Source organism: Nyctereutes procyonoides, unplaced genomic scaffold, assembly GCF_905146905.1.
Source record: "Nyctereutes procyonoides isolate TBG_1078 unplaced genomic scaffold, NYPRO_anot_genome, whole genome shotgun sequence".
In the NCBI taxonomy this organism is placed as follows: domain Eukaryota; kingdom Metazoa; phylum Chordata; class Mammalia; order Carnivora; family Canidae; genus Nyctereutes; species Nyctereutes procyonoides.
Genome location: NW_026575142.1, coordinates 31,290,817 through 31,310,942, shown reverse-complemented (window position 1 = coordinate 31,310,942; position 20,126 = coordinate 31,290,817).

The following is a 20,126-nucleotide window of genomic DNA, read 5'->3' as shown; positions in this document are numbered from 1 at the left end:
CCTCCACAATAGTGTGAGGTCAAATTACTGTGACATGTCCCTTTTAGGAGAAGGCTGAGGCAGATGATTGGCTTCACACACACACACACACACACACACACACACAGCATATAAAGCAGAAATTTATGTGTGTGCACATAGAGCTTCACAAAGTCAATTTTCTTTTCTTTACAAAGTATTATTTCAGTGCAATAAATAATAATAATAATAGGATGATTAGAAATCATTATAGAGAAGAGAAAGAAATTACGATAGAAATCAGGAAAAAAGAATCAGAACCAATGACAGTAAACAGATATATCATGATTACCAAAAAGAACAAACTGAAAAAAATCATAATAAGCAACAACTGGATGAGAATATAAACAAAAACCGAATAGGAAAGCAAGGGGAAGCCACATAAAGGAAAATTCACAATTGACAAGGACAGGGTCTCCTAAACCTTCTCAGCTCCTTTAGTGTCCTGGTAAGTTTTGCATAGTACCTCTGGGCCTAGGGAAATACTTAACAGTTTTGCTTATTAAGTAATTAGATCCAAACAACTTAGAAAGTATTTATGTCCTAATAACTTAGTGCATGCTGGGTGCTGTATATCTTCTCAAAGTTTAAATCAAATTAGACACTTCTACCCTAGTTTCTGTACCATACTAATTTCCATGTGATACTTCCTTTTTATCATAGGCACTGCTGAAAACCCAGCTTTGCAAAGATATGATATTTTTTGAAGAAATGTAAAAGCTTCAAACTCCCTCCAGCTAGTACTTTGCACAGTATCTGACATGTTGCTATGCTTCTGTTGAAATAGCTCATGGCACCCTGTGAGTTTGCTAAGGCATTCTGGGGTACCTTGGCACAAAAACTGACAACTACAGATCTAGGACTTTAATCTCAAAGAATAATGGGAGAAGCTATGGAGGAAAATAAAGGAAGGGCACTTAGCAGGAAGGATATTTTAAGGGAAGTGAAAATGAAGACCTAGAACATAACATATGTTTTGGAATTCATTTATATATTCATTCAATAGATATGTATCCTGCACCTACCTTACGCTAGATATAGGCATTATGCTGGGTTCAAAGTATACAGCATGAATGAGGTGAACATAGTTTCTGGTCTCAAGTAGCTTTTAGCCTAGCATAGACAACAGGTATTAGAAAAAGGTGAAAATCATGATTGGAGAGGAACATAGAGCTATGAAAGCATATAGGAATAAACTTCATTCTAGTCTGAAGGCCAGGCTAGGACTTCAATGAAGCATGTTCTAAACTTGGGCCATGAAGGACAGCTAGATGTAGCCAGAAGAAAAAGTGTGCAGAAAGAATGTCCCAAGATGAAGAATCAACATCCATGAAGGAACAAAGACTAGCAAGGGCATGGCATGAAAGGCACAAAAAGAATTCCAGGATGCCTAGAGTACTAAAATTAAAGGAAATGGATTTTACAAGATGAAGTTGGGGAGGCAGACCCCATAGCTTGAAAGGCCTGTGAGACAGCTCGAAAGATTGGATAGTATTTTCATGGTGAAGGGGAAACTTTAACAAGTTTTAAGAAACTGAATGACACCGACAAATTTATGCCCCAAAAGGATCACACTGGTTGCAAAGTAGGGAAGTGGTGGCAGGGGGGAAAAGACTGAAATAGAGAGATGAGTTACGAATCCATCGAAATAGCCAGATATTAGATGAGCTGGTGGCAGTAGAGGGAGGGGGTATTAGTGCTATTTCTCCAAACCCAAGAATGTATTGGGTGAGATCTAGAGCACGGAGAGAAGGACTAATGTAAGGTAATTGCTCTCAAACTTGACCATGCATCAGAATCACCTGGAGGACATGTTAAATCGTTGGGTCTCCTCTGAGAATTTCTGATTCAGCAGGCCTAAAGTAGGGCTAGAGAATTTGCACTTCTATCAAGTTCCCTGTTGTTGCTTATTTAGGAACTAACCTTTGAGAATCACTGGCCTAAAACATGTAATAATAAGAGGAGGGAGAGGGGAGGACGGGAAGAAGAAATGATAAATAGGGAGCCATAGGCTGGGTACCAAAGGAGCTGCACTCTGTTTTGCCTTTCTTATTTCCGTGAAGTTGAAGGAAAGGTCATCTGTTGAAAGCAGGTGAGGAAGCAACAACACAAGACATCTGATGTGTGGTATTAAACTTAAAATAGTGTTTAAATAGTGATAATGTTAAACAAGGCAGAGACTTGATTAGGATACATAATGATATTTTGGGATAGTGCTGAACTTCCCGATGAAGTTGGTGATCTTAAATTGACAGTGATGCAACTGGACCAATTTTTGTGATTTCATACAGCAATCTCAGTTGCCCAAGTACATATGCAGAGAATGCAAGGCCCTGGGGTTCACCTAGGGTTGGTGTTCTCCTGGGCTAGAGAGGAGTGAAGAAGGTCATTGGAGAGGATTCAGGGTACTGAAATTTCAGACTGTTCTCCCTGTGGATGTTGAAGATCGCTAGGTTGGTGGAAGAAGTTGAGGTGATGGCAGTGAGCTAGCTGTGTACTAGCTATGAGCTTGGTAAGTTCCAATTCATAAACTGGAGTGTAAGGATAATACAGCCAATGACATGAGTGAGCCTTAAAGAAGGCTAGGCTTGCAAAAGAGAGTGTGGAAGTTGTATATGAACAGCAGTGAGGAGCAAGAAGTGCCCTGACTCAGACCCCGAAGTGGGTGGGGTGATGGAGAATGAATGGATGGCTTCCTTTGAAAGACTGACAGGGGTAGTGGAATCCTCTGGAGAAAGTAGTTTTCTCTTAGGAGACAAGGCAACATTTAGCAAAAAAGTTGATGTCATAGAGAAGTTTGTTAATAATTAAGGATGAGTTGTAGAGGACACAGTGGTAACATTTAAATTTATGGAACAGAAGCAGCATATTAGAGAAAATTGTTGGCAAGGAATCAATAAGCTTGTCATAGCATCACTTCTTAATTTATAGTTTGCTGAAGATTGGTGAAATTGATTTGTAGAGTGGCCGAGATTGTCAATTACCTAAGGAAAGTCATTTACATGCTCCTTGAATTCCAACTGGTTTAGTCATGTTAATGGCACAGAGGAAATGTCAGAAAAAAATATAATTAGAATATTGATAATTTAAAAGCAGGAAATGAATTTACACACTTTAAGAATTATATTTATAAACCATATAAAAATCAATCGAGAAACTTTGAGACAGAAGTCACCTATTTATGACTGACTAAAAAGATTAATGTAATTAAGATTTATTAAAGCTCATTGTCCCTGCTGCAGTTTCATACCAAGTGGTAGATTATTCATACCAGCATAATTCCTTCCTTTCAAAAGGAAGCAATTATACTGAATTTATTATATTGCTAGACTAGGTATCTTAAACTACGTTTTAGAACATTTTAGATCATCTGAGTCTTGTAGGATAAAAAAAGTCTACATGTATCTGTAAAAAAGATTTAAAATCATACTTATGTTTATTTTTAAGATTGTATTTTGGTATAGGTGAGATTTGTAGCTCCACACAATTCCAGAAATCTGTCTTCTGAGATTATATGTAATTATCATCATGGAAGGAACTGAATGCAAAGTCTGATTCACATGCACATAGCTCAGCTATTGACTAGAGTTGGCGTGTTTTCCCCGTGTAAAAAGAAGGGGGAAGTAATGCTGTGCTGGTGTTTACTCTGATTCCTTCGTGGGCCTTCCTTCCCTAGCTTGGTTTTCTCTCTGTTTCAAGAGGGAGCTAACTTCTGCAGGATGCTCTCCCTGGGCTTCTGTCTTAGATTAGGACAAAGGGGAGCACTGGTAGTTTGGCGCTCAGGGGGAAGGGAGATGCCAGAGTATTTCTCCCCCTTTCTTTTCCTTGCTGGCATTTCTTGCACTGTTTGTTTCTTCTCTGACTGCCTGGTGCCTAGACAGCCCTACACTGACACCAGCTTTTGCCAGGATAGCTAAGACCCTAGATTTCGGTAATCCACTCCTCTTCCTCTTTTCTCTGCTTCTAACTGCTGGCTGCCTCTCTGATCCCTCTCCCCAGCCTATCCCTGCATTAAAATTACCTTTGTTTTAAATTCTTAGAAAGGTTTCTGTTTTCTTGGTTGGAACTTGACTGACATAAATGTCTAACTTATAAAGTTGTGGTAAGACTCTGTAAGTATATATCAAGAAAACAGACCAGCGACCGATAGATTCTTAACAAATTCTTGAGCTGTTATGCATCATCCTCTATCCCAGAAAAGCAGACACAGACACCTCAGAAACAATGGAGAGGCATGTTCAACACCTCCAATCACTTTCCCAACTCCTGATAGATCATGTTGGCGGGAAAGCAGTTTGAAAAGAATGGAGCCGAAGATGTGGTGATTTCAATCACTTTGATACCAATTTGAGGAAAATAACAAGTCATCAGAATAATTCACAGCTCTGAAGTACTTACTCTCACAGTTATAAGTAGCTCAAGTACTAGGCATTTGCATATTATGCAAAGGATGCTGTTCTGAAGGCCACCTATAATTCAAAATTCATGTAATTCCAAGACTAAATTTTCCATAAGCCTGAATAAATCTACAACTTTTTTTTTTTTTTATCAGTATAAGGTGTCATGGCATTGATTGATCCTCTTTGTGGTCTTTTACCACATCTTTCCAAAATTATTGATTTTGGTGTATTCCTGCACTAACACCAGCTGCACCACTGGTTCAATAATATACAGAATATTTTACATATTAGGAAAAAATGAAGTCTTATCATAGTGAATGAAAATAATGACACAAAATTTCCTGTATATTCTGATGCAAGTAAACAAAGGTGACTTAGGTGCTACAGAAGAAAGACTGAGTATAGTTTACATGAAAGGGTTATCTACTTGGCAATAGTATTCACCCTGTTTACAGTAATGTTGGCTTGCCAGCTCTCAAATCCTCAGATTTTTGGTGAGCTCTTACAAATTGGAAAGGTTTAAATAATTCTTTTTTTCCCCCAAGTTTTGTACCTGAGGCAACAATTTAGTATCATCTTATTTCACATCATATCAAATTTGCATAGCTTAACACTGAGAACCCAAGTCACTGCAAAAAATTTAACTCTTTGCTAATCTAATCCATGGCCATAGATGTACTCAAATGTTTTTAAACAATTATTATGTAATTTTTCAAGGGAAGTTTAAAAAGTTCTTCCATTCAATCTTTGAATAAAAATAGGGTTTAATTAAACAGTATTTTGTAAGCACGCCACAAATGTGAGAATATCATACATATACACACACATCTTTGATTTTTCCTTAACTATTATCCTATTTGATAATCAGGAATAGTGTTGATATATTACTTGAAATGTTATTTATGTCTGGTAATTCCTCTTTACCCCAAAGCCTGTTTCCCGTTGAAGCTAAAACATATTATGACTTAGGTATCCATTGCTTTAGGGAAAGGTTGTTATAGCAGAAGAATGGGAAAATCTGTCAATTCTTAGCTTTTAGTTTTAAAAATAGGCTTATAAATGTGGGGGAGAAACAATAGTTTTGAGAGAAAAATGCTTCTGAGTTTCAAGAACTGGGCATCTGTATTGGCTTAAAAAGCACTTGGGGCATGCAATTATGCTATGAACAACTATGAAAAAATACCACTAAGGATGAAGAAACCTCCCCCCTTGTAAGTAGGGCCAGCCCTAACCCAGAGGCAGCCCATCCAGGCGTCTTCCTGAAATTTTAGCAACTAAAAGCATTCTGTTTACAATAAGAAAACCATTTCCCCCCCCCCCACACACACACACCCTGATTGGAATGTCCCTGAATAGGTTCATGTTGACCCTCCCCGAAATCAACCTGGATGCCATGTGACTCCCGCGGTTCTTTTGTCTTTAGGCAGTTTCTTTCCTTTTGCCTTTTAAAAGATCCCTGTAATTGCTAATCGGGGCTCTTTTCCTCCTCGGAGGCAGGTGGAGAGCCCGTTTGCGCAAACGTTCAATAAACCCTCTTGCTAATTGCATCTGCCAGTCTGGGGTCTGAGTCTCTGGGGCGTCCACCGGGCCACGTTGGCACCTGTGAGCCAGGGTCCAACATTTGGGGGCTCGTCCGGGATCTGAGACGCCCCAGACTCAATCCTAAGACCGGCAGGAGGTAAGACCGAGCTCGCTAAATGTCCTATCTGTCTCGTCCGTTTGTCTGACTGGCCGGGTCTGTTTTGTGCCGGGTCTGTATTGTGCCTGCAGGACGCTGTACTCTGTATTCTGTATTTGGACCAGCGGGGGAGGCAGACGTGCCCGAGACCCCTGGTCCCCCTCCGGAGTCGGACTCCGGAGTGGTCTGGAAGAGGAACGGAGCCCCGGCACTCCCTCCTCTTCGGGGAGGGTGGTGGTTCGCGACCGCTCCCGTCTGAATCTGCCGCGCCAGTCCTGTCGTTCGTGTGCGTCTGTTCGTTCCGTGTTTCTCTTCCTTTCCTGACCTCCTCCTCACCGCTCACCCCTTCTCTACACCCATGGGGCAGACTGTAACCACCCCTTTAAGCCTCACTCTAGATCACTGGAAAGAAGTCGCCGGCCGGGCACACAATCTTTCGGTCGAAGTCAGAAGACGAAGATGGGTCACCTTCTGCTCCTCAGAGTGGCCGGCTTTCAACGTCGGGTGGCCCAGGAACGGAACTTTTAATATTGATATTATCTTGCAGGTGAAGGCCCTGGTCTTCCAGCCAGGACCCAATGGACACCTCGATCAGGTGCCGTACATCATAGTATGGGAGGATCTCGCTAAGAATCCCCCCCCCCCCGGATAAAATGCTTTATCCCTTCTCAAGGGGGACCGGGCCGAGACCCTCACTCCCTCCCTGCCACACTCCCCCAAATCCCCGTCCCTCCTCTCCCTCCACCCTTTGCCCCCTAAAATTTCCTGAATCAAAACCTAAGGAGCCGCCTGTGCTCCCAGGGGACCAGGAGAGTCTCCTTCTCTTGGACTCCTCCCCTCCCCCTTATGCCCAAGCCCCAACGCCCCGCTCGGAGGCCCCTACCTCTCCCTCTGCTCCCTCAGCTCCGTCCCCCGACTCTACGGGGGCAGACGGGCAACCCCTCGCTTCACCCCCGCTCGCCAGTCGCCTCCGCTTTCGGCGAGAGCGCGGGGGAGAGTCGGAAGACGTCTGGACCTCCCAGGCATTTCCCCTCCGGTCAGTAGGCGGCCAGATGCAATATTGGCCGTTCTCTGCCTCTGACCTTTACAACTGGAAAACTCATAACCCCTCCTTCTCCTGAGACCCCCAGGCGCTAACCGGATTAATTGAGTCAATTCTGTTGACCCACCAGCCGACCTGGGATGACCGCCAACAGCTCCAGCAGACTCTCCTCACCACGGAGGAGAGACAGCGCGTGTACCTCGAAGCTCGGAAAAACGTCCCGGGGGCGGATGGGAGGCCGACCCAGCTGCCTAATGAGATTGAGGATGTTTTCCCCTTGGTTCGCCCGACCTGGGACTACGACACTGTTGCTGGTAGGGAGCGGCTCCGTCTCTATCGCCAGGTACTCCTAGCGGGTCTCAAAGGGGCAGGGCGTCGCCCCACCAATTTGGCAAAGGTACGTGCTATAGTGCAGGGAAAAGATGAGACGCCGGCAGGTTTTCTGGAGAGGTTAATAGAAGGCTATACTGGCCACCGTAGTACAGGGCTCAGGGCAGAGTAAGTCAGGACAGAGTAGGGACCTGGGAGACAAAAGAGGACCACGGGTTGAACGAGACCAGTGTGCCTACTGCAAGGAAAAAGGACATTGGGTTAAAGATTGCCCAAGGAAGGGCCAAACGCAGGGACCTAAAAAGAAGCCCATTCCTGTTTTGTCCCTAGAAGATGAAGATTAGGGGTGTCAGGGCCAGGAACCCCCCCCTGAGCCTCGGATAACCCTTAAAGTGGGGGGACAGCCGGTGACCTTCCTGGTCGATACGGGAGCTCAACATTCAGTTTTAACTGAGGCAAAAGGACCCTTGAGCTCTAAAACGTCTTGGGTTCAGGGGGCAACTGGAGGCAAGTTATATCGATGGACAACCGAACGGAAGGTCCACCTGAGCACTGGGCAAGTAACGCATTCCTTCTTACTGGTCCCAGACTGCCCTTACCCTCTCCTAGGCAGAGACCTTCTTTCAAAAGTAGGGGCCCAGATACATTTTCAGCAAAAAGGGGCCACTATTACTGGCGCAGAAGGGCAGCCCCTCCAGGTACTGACCTTGCGCCTAGAGGATGAACACCGGCTGCACGAGGACTCTCCACCGTCCGTGCAGCCCCTAGATTCTGAATGGCTCACTAACTACCCTCAGGCCTGGGTGGAAACGGCCGGAATGGGACTAGCTGTAAACCAGCCACCCATAATTGTAAACTTAAAACCCTCGGCCACCCCCATATCGATCTGGCAATATTCAATGAGCAAAGAGGCCAAAGAAGGCATTCGGCCACATATACAGAGACTGTTACAATTGGGCATTTTAATACCTTGCCAGTCGCCCTGGAATACTCCTCTATTATCCGTAAAAAACCCGGCACAGGAGATTACCGGCCGGTACAAGATTTACGAGAGGTTAACTGGAGGACAGAGGACATACATCCCACGGTGCCGAATCCCTACAACTTGCTCAGCACCTTACCCCCAAGCCATGTCTGGTATACGGTGTTAGATCTAAAAGATGCATTCTTTTGCCTAAGGTTAAGCTCTCAAAGCCAGCCTATTTTTGCTTTTGAATGGAAAGATCCTGAGATGGGATTCTCAGGACAACTCACTTGGACAAGGCTGCCGCAGGGATTCAAAAACTCCCCCACTTAGTTCGATGAGGCCTTGCATCGGGATTTGGCAGATTTCCGAGTTGGCCATCCGGACCTCGTCCTTCTGCAGTACGTGGATGATTTGCTCCTGGTGGCTAGGACAGAACAGGATTGTGTAAAAGGTACGGGGGCCCTGCTTGAGAGACTGGGAGAACTGGGGTATAGGGCCTCCGCCAAAAAGGCCCAAATAGGCCAGAGACAAGTGACCTATCTGGGATATCTCCTGGAAGGAGGCCAGAGGTGGCTGACGGAGAGCCGCAAAAAGGCTGTAGCCCTGATCCCAGCACCCACTAATGTCAAAGGACTACGAGAGTTCCTCGGCAGTGCTGGGTTCTGCCGCCTCTGGATACCCGGGTTTGCGGAGATGGCGGCTCCCCTATATCCTCTCACGAAATCCAACATCCCCTACCTCTGGGGAAAGGAGCACAACTGGCTTTTGACAAAATAAAAAGGGCCTTATTGACCGCCCCTGCCCTGAGCCTCCCAGATGTAACCAAGCCTTTTACGCTATATGTTGATGAACATAATGGAATAGCCAAAGGGGTCCTAACTCAAAAACTGGGACCCTGGAAAAGGCCCGTGGCATACTTTTCAAAAAAATTAGACAGCGTGGCTGCAGGATGGCCCCCATGTCTCCGAATAATAGCGGCTGTGGCAGTCCTGGTAAAAGACTCAGACAAGTTGACTTTTGGCCAACCCCTCACTGTGGTGGCCCCCCACGCCGTAGAGACAGTCATTCGCCAGCCCCCTGATCGATGGCTCTCAAACGCCCAGGTCACCCATTATCAGGCCATGTTACTGAATTCTGAGCGGATACAGTTTGGAACGGCTACATCTCTAAACCCGGCCACCTTGCTTCCAGAAACCGAGTCCCCCTCCCTAGTAATGCATGATTGCCACCAGATCCTAGCTGAAGTCCATGGCACCAGAGGGGACTTGACGGACCAGCCTTTGCCAGATGCTGAAGCAACCTGGTACACCGATGGGAGTAGCTTTCTACGAAATGGTGAGCGTAAAGCCGGGGCAGCCGTGGTAGATGGGAAAGCTGTCATTTGGGCCAGTGCCTTAGAGCCTGGGACTTCAGCTCAAAGGGCAGAGCTTATAGCCCTAACTCAGGCCCTAAGAAAGGCTAAGGACAAAAAGGTCAACATTTATACTGACAGCAGATATGCTTTTGCAACTGCCCATGTTCATGGAGAAATATACCGTAGAAGGGGTCTCCTAACCTCAGCAGGTAAAAACATCAAAAACAGAGAAGAAATACAAGATCTTCTCCATTCCCTCTTTCTTCCGAGAAAACTGAGTATAATTCACTGTCCTGGGCATCAGCGAGGCAATGACCCAGTAGCAGAGGGGAACAGGATGGCCGATGAGACAGCACGGGCCGCTGCACTAGGCCCACAGGCCCTCTCCCTACAAGTACCAGAGGCTGTCCGGACACCGGGGCAACTCTCTCTCGAGTACTCAGCGACCTAGATATCGTCCAGCAAATAGGGGCAAAATATGACGAGCAAATGAAGGTCTGGAAACACCAAGGGAAGATGGTCCTGCCCCAGAAAAGGGCCAAAGAACTGGTGACTCACCTCCACCGATGGACTCACCTCGGACACAAAAAATTAAAAGCACTCCTCCGGAGAGAAGGTCAGACCTATTACATTCCCAAACTCCCCTCCCTGATCCAACAGGTAACCGACGCTTGTGTACCTTGTGCTAAGGTAAATACCAAACACCTCAAGATGCCTGAGGGAACCAGGATGGGGGGAGAAAGACCCGGAACTAATTGGGAAGTAGACTTCACCAAAATCTAGCCAGGTAAATATGGTAACAAGTACCTCCTAGTGTTTATAGATACCTTTTCAGGCTGGACAGAAGCATTCCCCACCAAGCGAGAAACCGCCCAGGTGGTTGTCAAGAAAATCCTGGAAGAAATTTTCCCCCGGTTTGGACTGCCCAAGGTAATAGGGTCGGACAACGGCCCCGCCTTCGTCTCCCAGGTAAGTCAGTTGGTGGCCAGATTACTGGGGATAAATTGGAAATTACATTGTGCATACAGACCCCAGAGCTCAGGTCAGGTAGAAAGAATGAATAGAACAATTAAAGAGATCCTAACTAAATTGACATTGGAGACTGGCACTAGAGACTGGGTCCAACTCCTCCCTATGGTTCTGTTCCGAGTCCGGAACACTCCCGCGTGCCATGGGCTAACTCCTTACGAGATTCTCTATGGAGGTCCCCCACCAGTAACGGACTTACTAGATTCTGCTCTTGACCCTCTTGCTAACACTCCCGGTTTACAGGACAGGCTAAAGGCGCTCCAGATTATCCAGCACCAGATCTGGAAACCCCTTGCGGCTGTCTACCGCCCCGGAGACACAACCGGCCCACACCCGTTCCAGATCGGTGACTCCGTCTACGTCAGGAGACATCAGTCCAGGACGCTTGAGCCCCGCTGGAAGGGCCCATATACTGTCCTACTGACCACCCCAACCGCCTTAAAGGTAGACGGCATTGCTGCTTGGGTCCACGCCTCACACGTCCAGCGCGCCCCATCAACGAGCACCGCTGACGCCAGCCAGGACGGACCGGACGAGCCACTCCAATGGAAGCTCCACCGCACCCAAAACCCGCTCAAGATAAGACTTTCAAAAATTGTTCAATGACAGTTGTTATATTCCTACCTCTCCTAGCGCTCTTCACCTCCGCCAAAGGTGACCCTCATGCCCTCAAAAGGTTAACCTGGCAGGTACTAACGTCTGGGGGTGACGAGGTCTGGTCTATAACTAAGACCGCCCCCGTGGGAACCTGGTGGCCTGACCTATATCCTGACCTATGCAAGCTAACCATAGGGGCCCCTAGCCCATGGGACCTAGAGGGATACTTCGACACCTCTAGAGCCCCTAACCAAGAAAGCCCTCCAGGGCGACTGGGATTAGACCCATGGGGAGGATGTGGCACGCCTGACAGAAGGGCCATGCTAAGCACTCTTCCCTTTTATGTCTGTCCCGGGCACCACAGAGATCGCAGGCTAAATCCCACCTGTGGAGGAGGGGAATATTTCTATTGTAAAAATTGGGGGTGCGAAACTACTGGGGATACAGAATGGAGGCCCTCCTCCTCCTGGGATTATATCACTGTCAAGGCTAACTATACTCACCCGACATTTAGCAAATGGAAAACCCTTAATTATGGGCCCTGCCAAGGGTGGTGTCATCCCCTACGGATATCCTTCACGGAGCCCGGAAAAAGGGCTACTTACTGGGCCAATGGATATACGTGGGGACTCAGGTTATACAAAGAAAGAACAGATGATGGTTTTATATTCAGAATTAAACTAAAAATAGAATCCCCAGACCCCGTGGCGATCGGGCCTAACGCGGTCCTCGGGGAACAAAGAGCTCCTGCTAAACTACCAGCCCCGGCCCTAGCCGCAGGGAGTGCCACACCCACTAACTTCGCGGTCACTCCAACCCCTGGGTCGTCACCCGAGCCGGGACAACGACTGTTTAATCTTATCATAGGGGCATTCCTGGCCCTTAATCGAACCAGCCTCGATGTAACTAAATCCTGCTGGCTCTGCCTTGCTCCCCCCCCCCTTATTATGAGGGAATTGCTACTTCAGGGACCTATAATAACATCACTAGCACTCAGGGATGCACACCCGACTCCCAACCACAATTCACCCTTACAAAAGTTACAGGACAGGGAACCTGCATAGGAACACCCCCCCCCCTGGGCTACCAGAGACTCTGCAACACTACCACCCCGATTTTGGGGACTGACTCTTACCTGGAGCCCCAGCCGGGAACTTGGTGGGCATGCAACAAAGGCCTCACCCCCTGTGTGTCGGCTAAGGTTCTAAATAGCTCAAACGACTTCTGTGTCATGGTGCAGATCATACCCAGGGTGTTCTATCACCCTGCTGAAACTCTAGAAAATCAGTATGATAAACATCCCACCCGTTTTCGGCGCGAACCTGTCTCCCTAACCTTAGCCGTTATGTTGGGACTAGGGGTCGCTGCTGGGGTGGGTACTGGCGCAGCTGCTCTGATCCAGGGCTCACAACGTTCTATAGAACTCCAAACAGCTGTAGATGAGGATCTACGGACACTAGAGCAGTCCGTTTCTAAGCCAGAACAGTCCCTCACCTCACTTTCAGAAGTAGCACTTCAAAACAGAGAGGCTTGGATTTACTAGTCCTGAAAGAGGGAGGACTGTGTGCGGCCCTGGGAGAGGAATGCTGTTTCTATGCAGACCATTCTGGAGTCATCAGACTCCATGGCCAAACTCAGGGAAAGGTTAAATAAAAGACAAAGGGACCGGGAGGCCCAGCAGGGCTGGTTTGAAAGCTGGTTTAATCAGTCTCCCTGGTTGACCACCCTAATCTCTACCATTCTGGGCCCTCTAGTTATCCTGCTCCTGCTGCTAACTTTCGGCCCCTGCGTCCTCAACCGGCTGCTCCAGTTCATCCGAGAAAGATTGTCTATTACCCAAGCTCTGGTATTAACTCAGCAATGTCGGGCCCTCCAAACTGAAAAAATAAATGTTCCCTAAGATTTTAAGGTTAAAATCAGTCCAAACAAGAGGAGGGAATGAAGAAACCTCCCCCCTTGTAAGTAGGGCCAGCCCTATCCCAGAGGCAGCCCATCCAGGCGTCTTCCTGAAATTTTAGCAACTAAAAGCATTCTGTTTACAATAAGAAAACCATTCCCCCCCCCACACACACCCTGATTGGAATGTCCCTGAATAGGTTCATGTTGACCCTCCCCGAAATCAACCTGGATGCCATGTGACTCCTGCGGTTCTTTTGTCTTTAGGCAGTTTCTTTCCTTTTGCCTTTTAAAAGATCCCTGTAATTGCTAATCGGGGCTCTTTTCCTCCTCGGAGGCGGAGAGCCCGTTTGCGCAAACGTTCAATAAACCCTCTTGCTAATTGCATCTGCCAGTCTGGGGTCTGAGTCTCTGGGGCGTCCACCGGGCCACGTTGGCACCTGTGAGCCAGGGTCCAACAAGGACAGTTTTCCTTCCCCCAGACTAGATAAAAATCTCAAAACCTGGGAGGCAAAGAGAGTCTGAGAGTCTGAAGGCAGAATGTGAGTTCTAAGAATATGTTCCTGATAAAAGAGCCTGTCCCAGACAGGAGATTATGAAGGGGAGCACCCCTAAATACCTAAGAATAGAAATATCTATGTGGCATGCCTGGGCAGAAAGGATTTCAGAGAACTTCAGAAAGCCCTCTGCTATTATCAAGTAGCGTGGGAGAGTGGCCACACATGTTTCTGTGCATCTCTGTATGAGGCCTGAAGGTAACTGAGAAAAAACTGGCACTGTGGAGACTTTGTAGGTAGTTTATGGAGGATGTCGGCAATGATTGGACCTCATGTCTGGAGACACAGTAGTCACATCAATGTCTGATGCAGTGTTCACCCACAATTTTGGCCCATGGCCAGTCTTGGTCTACAGTGAAAAAGACATTTTGTGTTGTCTTGTAGGTCAATAAAATATTCATAAAACAGTATTTGTGATGCTGCCTTATGTTTTCTTTAAATTCTATTCTAGGGTTTGTTTGTTTTTTTTTTCATTTAATAGTGTCTGGTGTGATCTACTAAATTGGTGTCATAGATTAAAACAATTTAGGAGTTTGGAAACATTCATTAGTGGATGCTCCCTAACTCTTTCCCACCTATAGGACATAAACAAAAGGGAGTGGAGACTTCCAAGCTGACTGAGATTTGAGGCCAAATGAGATTAGGTAAAGTTATAAAATATAGTCGTATTTCATGCATACCTAGGTAGATAGAAATTTGCATCCATTATAATATTCAGTGCTTATACCTAATAAAGAAGCACATTTGAAAATCAAAATTGAGTGGCAGAGAATGCTAATCTCCTGCTTTCCATAAACTGCTCATGAACTATTGGCAAAATTGATGCAATGTCTACCCACCTACTGGTAACTACCTGAATCTCAGGGAAAACACATGGTTGTCAATAACCTCTTGGAGCATCAACTTTCCCAACTCTATGCTATCACAGAGTGCACATTTCTCCAGGAAAGTGTGGGTAATATTTAAAGAATTTTTTTCAAATCAGAATGAAATATTTTCTCTTATGTATGTCAAGGTAAGATCAGTGAGAAAACATTTTGCTGAACTAGATCACCCTCCCCAAATAAGTATTGCTATAATGAGCTATTGTTACTGCTGGCGATAGGACTGAGTGTTGCTTTGATATGCTGGGGATATGAACAAGATTGAAAACCATTTCTTTTAAAGGTCACCTACTCCAAAAAGATTTCAATTGTTTTGCATTAATTCTTTTTCTTTCAAACTTCAATATAAAGTTCCAATAAAGAATCAGAAGGAAATCTAATCTCTTCTTATAAAAACACTATTTCTTTTCCCCTGAATCATTGTTTCCTCATTATCTCAGATACAGTTCTTTGGAAAACACTCAAAACATAAATCTGAAAGATTTGTCTACAATGGGAACCCCTGCATGCCCTTGCCCTACTACTAGGTGAAGAGAAACACTTTTATTATTTTCTTGGAGTTCTACAGATGAACATGCATAAATATAGGCAGGAGAAGTCCACAAAATTTGCCAGAAACTAAAGAAAAGGCTTACAACAGGCTTTTAGTAATTTTATGTAGAGAGGAGAAATGCAGGTAGGTATGTAATAAATCGGAGAAAATGTTATTCTCCAGAATTAGGGATTGGAAAGGGCAGACTGGCTTGACTGGACTGCTTAGCCAAGATATGAGTACTTGAGATGGGGGAGGGAGCCCAGCATAGCATTCTGCGAAGGTGTGTGTGTGGGCAGAAGTTTCTAGAGGAGCATGAGGGGAGGAGGCAGTGACATAGAAACCTGTAACTCCTGATGCTTCAGTAAAGCTAGAAAGCTCCTGTTTTATCACTAGTATGACAGGACTTTTTAAGTGGAAAGCAGGAGTGTCCATGCAGTGATTCTTGAAGTCTATTTCACAGTGCAAGTTCCTTCTTTCTCACTTAGATTGTTGCAGTTGCGTCTTAAGACATTGGTATCCTTGTTTCAAGCAACTTTTCTAACACATTTTCGCTCAGTGGCCAAACCGATGCTTGCAAAGCATTTAAAAAATTGTGCTCTATTTAAAACATAACATTGGTGACTATTGGCTGTATTACAATAGAATGCCAAATTTATCACAATGTATCTGTTACCCTTCACAGTCTTGTCCCAATGTAAATTTCTAGGTTTTTGTCCTTTCATTCTCTCTTCCAGTCTTGCCATAAACCTCGGTCCCAATGTGGAAGGGCTTGCTGATGCTTCCTGAAGGGGCCATTCTCTGTCACACTTTTATTTCTCTTTGTTCACAATGATGAACCCAATGTTTAATGACTCTAGGTCAGATGTAATCCCTAGTGACAACCTGAGTTACATTAAGGAGGAGAAAGTAGCGTTGCATTAAGAAGCAAAGACAGAGTCAACACAGGTGACTCTGATATCTCTGATTTATTAACAATTTAGTTTTAAGTGTTCCCACATTATTTAAGAAAAACTAGGAAAAGGAGGATTTGTCTTCAATGCCTTGGATACGAATTGGATACTGCATTGGCTTCATTAATTCATATGATCAAAAACCTAGTGTTGGAAATCAGATTTTTCAACATTCCTATTCGCAATAGTGTCTTGTTTTTTTTCTGAATAGCCATGGCAACCAGTTCTCTGTGAGTTATTTGCTATAGTTCAATAGGGTCTCTTTTGTAGAAAAGCTGCAAGCAATTCGTTTCCCTTAAAAAATGAACTGACTGAAATGAAATTATACAATATGAGACTATCAAATTGTATTATGTAAATGCAAATAAAATAAAATATATTCTCTCTAAAGTGCCAGCGGGCATTAAGAAGAGCCTAATGGGATTTACATGAATTCTCATAAATAAACCTCCTCAGGTTACCTGACCTCAAAGGACAGTAAACTGCAGTCTTTGACATCTTATGAGATCATGGGGTTTTTTGTTGTTGTTTTGTATTTACTATTTTTCAGAAATCATTTAATATCATTCTTTATGAAATGATAGAAAATTATAAAAGATTGCTGCTTCAGTAATTGGTGCTCAGCGTACAAATTTTATTTGACCCTTTTGGATTTCACTGGTCTGTAGATGAAGAGGGTCATTCTGAGGGCAACGTTATGTAGTCAAATTCATGCCAGGTTGTTGTCATTGAAAAATGATAGTAATATTGTCTCTCATTTAGTGGGAAACTATGGATAAATTGTAATCCCACTCAAATTAGAAATTCCATATGGTAAAAAAATTGCAATGTGTGCATTCTGCATTTTATTAAGCAGTCTAAGTAAGAAGGTCATTTAGATATTTGAATACTGAAATTTGAATGCTGAAAACTCACATAACCTTTTCTTCCCCCTGAATAATTTGGGTAATATAAATCTTTTATATATATATATATACACATATATATACACACACACTATATACATGTACTTACATACATATATTATATATACATATTTGTGTGTGTGTATATATAAATGTATACACATAAAAGCTTTTCATTTTCTTTTAAGGTCAGCATTAAGATTTTGTTTTTTCTTTTTGGCGTCCCTGCCTCCTATATTTTGATCTACCGCGCTCATTGGTATAAATATAAATTGATGTATGTTTAACATGTAGCTAGAATTTCAATCTCAGAGCCAGACTTTTTTATTTTGTACACAGTGGTATGCTCATGAATGTTTAATAATAGGCTTTCTAGGGAGGGACAAAGCCCTGATTTGTAATATTTGCTGATTTCCAGGGTGTAAATATTCCCACCTTTGATATCAAGCTACCACTGTGACATCACTGAATGCACAATTGGAAAGAGATGTGCCATGGATCACCATTATGTAGTATTTCAGCTGTTCAGATATTTTAGACATAAATAATCCTGAAAGCATAGAAAATAGTAAAATAATTAGGAGGTGATGCATTTTGAGTAATACCCTTGTTCTTAATAGAATATATTTAATTTAAGGTAATATAATTTTCTCTTTACTAGCTGGCTGTAACAACCAAATCACATAAGTCTTGATAATGTAACAACCTGCTTGCTCATTCTGGCTTGAGGCTGGCTATAGCACGTCTCTGCTTAGAGGCAACGTACGGTGGTGCAGAGTTTGAATATCCCTTTCTTCAGCTAGTCTTTGAGTGGTTGAGCTTTGAATATGTTTATGAACTTGTCAGTTACTTTCAGAAATAAGAATACAGAAAATTGATCAAATGAGGAAGATGCCCCCAGTCTGTGGCTGTAACATCTAAACTGCATATTTTGGTTCTCAGATACCCTCCCCTTCCCCTCACTGAACCTCTCAAAAATTGGTGTGCATCTTATAATTGAGATATGCACTGTCACATAAATTACTTTGCAGTATTTTTCCATGGATTCTAAAATAATGATGGATCCTAACAAGTTATGCCATCTTCGTTTTGATTAAATGTGGCATTTTAAAGTGTGAGAAATTGCTGATTTGATTAAGACATAGTAAGATGATTTTTTTTCTTATTGGCAAATACAAGAAAGTATCTTCATGTTCCAAGAGGCATCTTAACATTAATTCAAAATATCTAAGTATATATTCATAAGAACAAGAAAGTCCTGATCTATCAAATAAAAGGAGTTGACATTAAAATATTCTAGCTCTTAAAGTCAAAGTGATCATGTTCTGAGAAGAAAACATCATTATTTTTCTCCTCATCGTAGTTTCAATGCTAAACATCCATTGTATGAATAATGAAGTCTGTGCAAATCTATTCCTTGTAATAACTGGGTATATCCATTATGTGTTTTAGCAGTGGTAAATAAGGGGTTGTAAATGCAGAAAATGCCTGTAGGTGACATCTGAAAAATAACTGAGTATTAAGATCCAGAGAGATAGAAAATTGCCTTCAGTTCACTTCTGCTGCCAAGTCATTCTGTCTTTTAATTTTAGAGAAAGACCATGTTGATTCTGTGTCAAGGCCGAGAAATAAACAGGGGATTCTATTTTCTCTCTGCACGTGGCTTGCTGTGGCGAATTAGTTCACTCTCTCATCATGCTTGTACGCCTTAATGGGATGAAAGTAGGAAAAGCAAAAGGGTGGTGCTTCACTTGTGGAATTTAATTGTTGGTTCATGTTTTATCTTTTAATATAGAAAGTAATTTTTATTTTGTTTTTCTGCTTATTTATAGTTGTATATATTTTGTGGAAATATTTGAAAACTACAGAAAATGAAAATAAAAATCATGCATAAAAATCCCATCACTTAGAAATAACACTTTTGTGCAAAACTTTTTATGAATATCTCTGCTTTTCCCAGAGGAAAATTCACTGGAAGGGTACCACTCATGTTAAGAAATTAAACATTTGTAAAGCTTATAAAATGCTTGCAGGAATTTGGATCAGTTTACACTCCTAGCAATAGTATATGTGAGTGCCTATTTCACTGCACCCCTGCTAACATTGGATATTATCATTCAAAGTTGCCAGTGTAACAGTGAACAAAGGTACTACATTATAACTTTTGTCTATTTGATTAATGGTGCTTTAAGTTGAACTACCTTGCACATGTTCATAAACATCTATATTTCTTTTTTTATTAGCTTGTTCATGTCCTCAGTCCATTTTTATTTTAGAATCTCTACATTTTACATGGTGACATATAAAAACACCTACATGTAAAGGATAAAAATGCTTACCATGTATATTTCAGATATCCTTCCCAATTAAAAAATAGTTTAAAAATTATAAAAGTAATAATGCTCATGATGGGAAGCTTAGAGACTGAAAAGTGGAGAGACAAAAATAAAAGCCCTCTTCCTAGATATAATTATCATTTACATTTTGGGGATTTTTACTTATGGCCTCATTTGCTTTCACACATTCACATACACTATTTACAAATTCAAATGCATATAGTATGATGTATTTATATCCATATTTTTTTAAAAAAGATCATATGGTGACCAATTATAAAAGTGACATATGCCTATCTCAGTTTCAATTCTTCAGTTGCAGACCCTGAGACAAGGACTTGGGTATGGGTGTCCAGCTCACAGATACAAAAGAGGGCAAAGCCAAGGTGTGATAATTCAAATGGTAGAGCTAGACTGAGCCACTTGTAGATTACACACCTGATTAATTACAACAAAATGAAGAATAAGTCAAAAGGGCCAGTCATCCTTGGCCCTTGTTACATACACACACACACACACACACACACACACACACACACACAGAAGCAAAAGGACCCAGAAGACTGCAAGAGTTTAGATCAAGTCTAGACTGCCACACTAGTGGTTTCATGTCCTGGGGCTCTATTCCGATACAGCCAAGGCCCACGG